Source organism: Hibiscus syriacus, unplaced genomic scaffold (assembly GCF_006381635.1).
Source record: "Hibiscus syriacus cultivar Baekdansim isolate YM2019G1 unplaced genomic scaffold, ASM638163v2 tig00000778_pilon, whole genome shotgun sequence".
NCBI classification, from domain to species: Eukaryota; Viridiplantae; Streptophyta; class Magnoliopsida; order Malvales; family Malvaceae; genus Hibiscus; species Hibiscus syriacus.
Window position 1 is genome coordinate 1,237,055 of NW_024061825.1, and position 8,691 is coordinate 1,245,745.

At 36.4% G+C, this 8,691-nt stretch overlaps 1 pseudogene; it reads right to left on the reverse strand.

The window, feature by feature from the left end:
• Nucleotides 1-114: 114 nt before the first annotated feature.
• Nucleotides 115-2,198, reverse strand: LOC120114442 (annotated as a pseudogene).
• Nucleotides 2,199-8,691: the final 6,493 nt, after the last annotated feature.

Below are 8,691 nucleotides of genomic sequence, written 5' to 3' on the forward strand. Positions count from 1 at the left end.
ATGTACAGTTTACGCTAAAGTTTGAAAAAATAATTGTATTTTGTGAATATCATTGAGCCAAATTCATACAGAAGCAGGAAATTGATAAAATTGTAAATATAATCAACTAGGGCGGGAAAAGAAACAGTGTTTTTTCAGATAACATTTGGAAGGGACTCGAGAGCTGCACGACATTGCTCATCCTTGATGGCAAGGGTAGCAGCATTGAAGTGACTCCGTCATCTGCCGAGAAGTTCCTTTTGCGCATTTGCTCCAAACGATTCATCGCTTTTTCAACCTCCTTTTCCCGTAAAAGTCCATTGATAACGACATTATATGAGATGGAATCGGGTAAGCAGTCCTTTTCTTCCATTTCCGTGAGCAATTTATCAGCCACCAGTGGCATACGGTTCTTGCACAGGCCGCTGAGCATTATGTTATATGTTACAACATCAGGAGACAACCCTTTCTCGGAGATTCGATTAAACATTATCCGAGCTTCTTCCAATCTTCCAGCTTTCCACATTCCATCAATAAGTATGCTAAAAGGTTTGATACTGGGCTTGTGATCAGTACTTTCAAGGGAACGGAAAAGATCAAGAGCCTCGTCGATATGGCCATGCTTGCATAGCCCATCCAACATGACAATATAGTAGATAATGGAATTTACCATAAACATGCATCTCGTCGAACATCTTCTGTGCAGAGCTCACTTGCTCTGCTTGAAAAAGCATTCCCATGAGTGTGTTGTAAGTAGCTGCAGTGGGCTTAATTCCGTCGTATTGCATTTTCTGAAAGAGTTGAAAAGCTTCATCAATCTTCCAACTCTTGCAATAGCCACTAATCATTATATTGTAGCTAAAAGCATCAAGCTCAAGACCTTTATCAACTATTGAACCAAAGAGATTGGCTGCCTCGCCTAACTGACCGTTTAAACACAATCCATTCAAGAGTGAATTATAAGTTCGTATTTCTGCCTTTGCCCCCTTTCGAATCATCAGATCGAATATACTTTGAGCTTCCCCAGTCTTTCCCTCTTTGCATAGAGAATCTATCAAAGTTGTGAAGGTTACTACATCAGGAGAAATCCCCTTTCCAACCATCAGATTGAAAATCTTCATAGCTTCTTCCCACATCCCTACTTGGCAGAAACCATGAACCAAAGTGTTATATATGACCAAATCCGGAGTCAGTCCTTGACTAACCATTTCGTCGAAGACATTAACAGCTTCTTTCAACCTACTCAAACGACTAAATCCATTGATCAAAGAACCATAAACAACAGTATCCGGAATAATTCCTTTCAAAATCATTTCCGAAAACAAACTCGCTGCCTCGTCGACCATCCCATCTTTACAAAAAGCATCAATAACGATACTATATGTCATCAGAGTCCCTTGGAAATTACTCTTTTCCATCTTCCTATGCAACTCAAGAGCCATAACCGGACGTTCAATGGAACAAAGCCCATTAATCAGAATCCCATATACAACACCATCCCCTTGAAACCCTCTTTCAGACATTTTATCAAAAACCTTAACTGCATCCAAAACCTTACCATCCCCACACATACCCTTCAACAAAATACTAACGGTAACCAAATCAGGCTCGAACCCCCTCTTCATAACATGACCAAAAACACAAAACCCAGAGCTCATCTGTCCTAACTGACAGCAACAATTCAACAAAATGCTTAAAGTATACAAATTCGGCTTAATTCCTTCAACATTCAACTTCCTATACATCGAAAACACATTCGGATTGCGTTTAAGCTTTGAGACAAAACCCAATACGATATTAAACGTCTGAATCAAAGGGGAAGGTTGGGTTGCTATTAGCTTGTCGAAATAAGTGAGTGCATCGCTGAGGGTTAGTTTACCTGATTTACATTGATGCCTGACGAAGTACTCGAAGTCTTTGGGACCCGAAAGGTGGGGGTTTTGGAATCTGGGTTTGTTGGGTATTGATGAAGAGATTAGAAGAGGGTCTTTGGCGAACAGAGAGGAGAGTGAGCTGAGGGCTCTGATTGTTCCTTGAACTGCATGGTTCGAATGAGTTTTGTTCTTCAGCAACATGAGAGAAAGTGTTGTACTTTGTGTAACAAATCCCGGGAAAGGAAGGTGATTTAGTTGACAATTGGAATAAACAAGACGAACTTCCTTGAAGAAATTTTATTCGAAAAGTTTCCTTCCAACTTGGATTTTCTGAGGCTCCGAGTTGGGGCATTTATGGGTCGGTCGCCGTCTTCAAAATGTTCAAAATTACTTGCCCAGCTTACATTTTCATTCTTTTGGATTTAGTATCCACCGTTAGTAAGATTATATATTTATTTTAACTAAATAAAAATAATTTATTAATTAAATATTAGATAAATTATATAAATAATTATTAATATTTGGTTATTTTTTCTCCTGTTTTAAAACTAACGAATTAATCACTAATATTATAATTTATAAATAATCGATCACTTATTATCAATATACGTTATTAGAAATACATAATGCTAATGTAATGTATTAAACTAGTAATCTAACATCATTTTATCACATAGGACGACACATATCGATAATTTGACTCTTTAAAACTCTCGACGGTCATTTTAAAAAAATGGTTGAAAAACAAAATTAGTTTTGGGTTCTTCTCGACTCATTTTCAACTAAATTGATCGTCACTTGTTGAAGAAAATGTTTGATCATGCTCAAATGATACAAATATAGAAAGAGAGACGACAATCGTTATCGTGGAGGTAAGTGAGAAAGAAATAAAAAATAGAAATTAGAAATTAAGCAGAAAAATTAATAAAAACGATTAAAATTACGATAATATTTGATCAGAACATGAGATACATACAAAGAATAAAAAATAAAGGGGGAATAAGATAAGTACGTTCTTTAGTCTTCTTCTTCTTCTTTTCACACAGTCTCGTATTTACATTGTTTGTGGAATCTATACAACACTTTCTAGCTTCAATTCTAATAGTATCTCTAACAATATAAAAAATCTCATCCCCCGAATAAATCTTCCATCTAAAAATGAGATAATTTCTCTCACTCCAAACATAGTAAATATGGGCACCCCAAACAATCCTAAAGACATAACCTAGCAACGACTTACCCCTCATCTAAATGTAAGCCCAAACTAGCTCATGCTCCTAATTCAATGTTGAAGGGCACTCTCCCACTTGCATTGAGAGAAGGGGCAAGCAAAAAAGAGATTACCTCTCGACTCCAAACCAAAACAGAAAACACAAAGAGAGTCAATAGTAATACCCATCCTTAATAATCTATCATTGGTATTAAGTCTACCAACAATAATTAACCAAGTAATGACAAAATGCTTAAAAGCATGCAAGAGAAACTTATGTCTAATCTTACCCCAAATCCGAGACACTTTAACTTCCTGATTGCTTAGAACCGAGGCAAATGTAAAGACAGTTTTATCCCTAATTTTAGATAGTTTTCTCAAGCTCCAATTAGCATTGATCTTACAATCACTGTTGAAAGTTTGACTGCACTTTAGGTGTAGTGTTGAAAAATTGGTAGGCAGCGAATTCGGTGCAGCAATTTTGGAAAATTTGGCAATGATAAAATTGTAACTTTAGTCACTAAACTTTAGAGTATTTATAAATTAGTATTTAAGCTTCAACTATAAATACCCTAACCCATTTAGCTTCAAAACCATCCCAAATCATTCTAGTTTTCTCCCAATACTAGAGAATTTATAGAGTTTTCTTGAGAATTGTTTTCTCCTTTTTATCAAGAGAGAATTATCATTGTTTTCTCCTTGTTAGATCGAGAGAAGTTGTAATTTCTATTTTCTCATAGTAAAATTATTCTACATTTGCCCGTGGTTTTTACCCTATATTATTTAGGGGTTTTTCACGTAAAATTTATGTCTTCTTTATCTTCATTTTTATTTTCTCAAATTATCAGTTGCGATTTTTCTCTATCTGATAGCCGTATTCCGCAACAAATGGCATCAGAGCCAGATTAGAGTGTGTAATATCTATTTATTGTCTTTGTGGTTGCCACCAAAAGGTGGATCCTCCAACATAAGAAAGTAAGAAGGTATTACCCATTCTTTGAAGGTTCCAGAGAACTATTCACGATAGTGAAATAGTGGGAGCTATCCGTAATAGAAGCTATGGAAAAAAATTTGATATTGAAAAGTTCAATGTGAGATATTTCTCATTGTGGAAATTGAAGATGAAGGTCATCCTAAGGAAAGATAGTTGTCTAACAACTATCAGTGAAAGGCTGGTAAATTTCGCATATGACAACAAATTGATCGAAATGGACGATAATGTTATGGCAAACTTTCATCTGACATTAGCAGATGAAGTATTGTCAAGCATCGATGAGAAGAATATAGCTAAGGAGATATGAAATCATCTTACCAAATTGTACGAGGCCACATTGTTGCACAATAAAATTTTCCTTAAGAGGAAATTGTACACTCTTCGGATAATAGAATCTACTTTAGTGACAGAGCACTTAAACACACTGAACATTTTTTTTCTCAGCTTACATCCTTAAGATGTACAATAGGAGAACAAGAACGTGATGAACTTCTACTTCAAAGTCTACCTGATTCGTATGATCAACTCATCATCAACTTGACAAACAGTAATGTCACTAGTCTAGTCTTCGATGACGTTGCAGCTGTTGTTCTACAAGAAGAAAATCAACGCAAGAACAAGGAAGACAGACAAGTAAATCTACAACAAGCAGAAGCATTGACAACGATGAGAGAAAGATCAACAGAACGTGGCCAAAACAATAGTCACAAACATGGTCGATCAAAGTCAAGAAGCAAAAATAATTTAAAGTGCTACAACTGTGGAAAGAATGGTCACTTGAAGAATGATTGTTGGAGTCTAAATAAAAACTCCAATCCACAAGGCAATTCCGCAAACACTTCAGATGATGGAGATGTTCTATGTTGTGAAGCATCAACCACAGTGGAATGAAGAAAAAGATTTGCAGATATATGGCTCATTGATTCAGGAGAAACATATCACATGACCTCGAGAAGAGAATTGTTCCATCATTATGAACCTGTCTCAGGAGGATCTGTGTATAGTTGCAATGATCATGCCTCAGAGATCGTTGGCGTGGGAACCATCTAATTGAAGATGTATGATGCAACAATCAAAGTTGTTCGAGATGTGCAGCATGTGAAAGGCCTGAAGAAAAATTTATTGTCCTACGGATTGTTGGATAATAATGTAAGCAAGATTGAAACACGAAAATGAATCATGAAGGTGTTCTGTGGAGCGCTTGTGGTGCTGAAAGGTGAAAAGATAGCAGAAAACTTGTACATGCTGAAGGGAGAGACTTTCCTAGAAGCAGAAGCCTCTGTTGCCTCATGTAGTTCAGATTCTGCAATGCTATGGCATCAGAAACTTGGACACATGTCAGAACAAGGAAATAAAGTCTTTGTGAGAAAAAGTTACTTCCAGGCTTAACAAATGTATCACTTACTTTGTGTGAGCATTGTATAACAAGTAAGCAGCACCGGTTGAAATTCAACTTGTCAAATTCTAGAGGCAAAAGTGTTATAGAATTGGTTCATTCTGACATATGGTAAGCACCGGTTACATCTCTAGGCGGAGCAAAATATTTTATCTCATTTATTGATGACTACTCCAGGAGATGTTGGGTGTACCCTATTAAGAAGAAGTTAGACGTGTTTTCAACTTTCAAAAACTTAAAAGCGCGGGTGGAACTTGATTCTGGAAATAAGATCAAGTGTTTCAGAACAAATAATGGAGGAGAATACACAAGTGAAGAATTTGATGACTTTTGCAGGAATGAAGTAGTGAAAAGACAGTTCACAGTGGTGAACACTCCTCAACAAAATGGAGTGGCATAGCGGATAAACAGAACCTTGTTAGAAAGAACAAGAGCAATGTTAAGAGCTGTAGGCCTAGAAAAATCATTTTGGGCAGAAACAATCAAAACCGCCTGTTATTTGGTGAATCGAGCTCCATCAACTGCAATAGAGCTGAAGACACCAATGGAGATGTGGACTGGTAAACCAGATGATTATTCAAACCTTCATGTATTTGGAAGTATTGTGTACGTGATGTACAACTCCCAAGAAATTTTAAAGTTAGATCTAAAATCCAGGAAATGCAATTCTTGGGGTATGTGATGGAGTAAAGGGGTATCACTTGTGGGATCCCACTGCTCGTAAAGTGATCATCAGCAGGGATGTTATCTTTATAGAAGATAAACTACAAAGAAAAGAAGACGATGATAGTGCTGAAAAGTCAGAGACTACACAGATACGTATGGAAAAGGACTTTGAACAAGGAGATTCTTCTGAAGCAGAACCAACACATGATGAACAAGAACTAGAGAGTTCTGAAGCTCCAACAACTCGTCAATCAGATCGTGTGAAAAGACGTCCCAATTGGTACTCAGATTTTGTTATATAAGGAAATATTGCATACTGCCTTTTAACAGAGGATGTGAGCCATCAACATACGAGGAGATAATAAACAACTCAGATGCTTCACTGTGGATGATGGCGATACAAGAAGAAATCGAAGCCCTTCGTAAAAATAATACATAGGACCTTGTGCCACTACCACAAGGAATGAGGCCAATTGGTAACAAATGGGTCTTCAAAATCAAGCGAAATGGTGACGATCAAGTTGAGAGATATCATGCAAGACTGATGGTCAAAGGATATGCTCAAAAAGAATGTGTTGATTTTAATGAAATCTTTTCTCTTGGGGTTCGACTAACAACAGTTCGAGTAGTCTTAGCAATGTGTGATATATTAAACTTACATCTAGAGCAACTAGATGTTAAAACAACATTTCTTCATGAAAATCTTGAAGAAGAGATTTATATGCTCCAGCCTGGAGGTTTTGAAGAAAAAGAAAAGAATAACTTGGTTTGTAGGTTGAACAAATCTTTGTACGGTTTAAAGCAGGCGTTGAGGTGTTCGTATAAGAGATTTGATTCCTTCATTATGAGCCTTGGATACAACAGACTTAATGCAGACCCTTGTGCTTATTTCAAGAGGTTTGGTGATAATAATTTTGTTATATTATTGTTGTTTGTGGATGACATGTTGGTTGCAGGACCCAACAAAGATCATATTGAAGAATTGAAGGCACAACTGGCTAAGGAATTTGAAATGAAAGACTTAGAATCAGCAAACAAGATTCTAGGGATGCAAATTCACCGAGACAGGAGTAATATGAATATTTGACTTTTACAAAAGAATTACTTGAAGAAGATCTTGTCAAAATTCAACATGCAAGATTGTAAGCCAATTTCTATCCCTATTCCTATTAACTTCAAATTATCCTCCAGTATGAGTCTTAGCAGTATAGAAGAGAGGATGAAGATGTCTCGAGTATCGTATGCATCGATAGTGGGAAGTTTAATGTTCGCTATGATATGCATAAGACCAAACATTGCACAAGCAGTGGGAGTGGTTAGTCGGTACATAGCGAATCCAGGCAAAGAGCATTGGAATACAGTAAAGAGGATCTGAGATACATCAAAGGGACTTCAAATGTTGCATTATGTTACAGAGGATCAAACTTACTAATCAATAGGTATGTAGATTCTGATTATGCAGGGGATTTAGATAAAAACAAATCTACTACAGGATATGTTTTTAAAGTTACTGGTGGAGCTGTAAGTTAGTTTCAAAATTGTAGTCAGTTGTGGCTACATCCACAACAGAGGCAGAATATGTAGCAGCTACACAAGCCAGTAAAGAAACAATCTGGTTGAAGATGTTATTGGAGGAGCTTGGGCACAATCAAGAGTATGTCTCTCTGTTTTGTGACAGTCAAAACGCCTTGTATTTAGCAAGGAATCCAACATTTCATTTAAGGACAAAGCACATACGATTCCAGTACCATTTCATTCGTGAAAAGGTGGAAGAAGAGATGGTAAATATGCAGAAGATCATACCAAAAACAACATAGCAGATTTAATGACGAATGTGATCAATGCCGATAAATTTACTTGGTGTCGATCCTATAGTGGCCTGTCAGGACGTAAGCAACAAAAAGGTACAAGGTAGAACGAATGATGTGAAGATATGATAGTTCCAATCAAATCTTCAAGTGGGAGATTGTTGTAAGTTTGACTGCACTTTCGGTGCAATGTTGAAAAATTGGTAGACACCGAATTCGGTGCAGTAATTTTGGAAAATTTGGCAATGGTTAAATTGCAACTTTAGTCACTAAACTTTAAGGTATTTACAAGATTAGTCCTTAAGCTTCAACTATAAATACCCTAACTCATTTAACTTTAAAACCATCCCAAATCATTCTAGCTTTCTCCCAATACTAGAGAATTTAGAGAGTTTTCATGAAAATTGTTTTCTCCTTTTTATCAAAAGAGATTATCATTGTTTTCTCCTTGTTAGATCGAGAGAAGTTGTAATTCCTATTTTCTTATAGTAAAATTCTTCTACCTTTGCATGTGGTTTTTACCATATATTATTTAGGGGTTTTCCACGTAAAATTTGTATCTTCTTTATCTTCATTTTTATTTTTTCAAATTATCAGTTGCGATTTTACTCTATCCGATAGCCGTATTCTGCAACAATCACAACCCCATAAATCATCATAAGCTGCAAGAACGAAAAGACAAACAAATAGGCTCTCATGCTTTACTGCTTTCAAATATATTATATTCGCTCCACAACAGCTGCTTTCTTTTCGTGATGATTTTA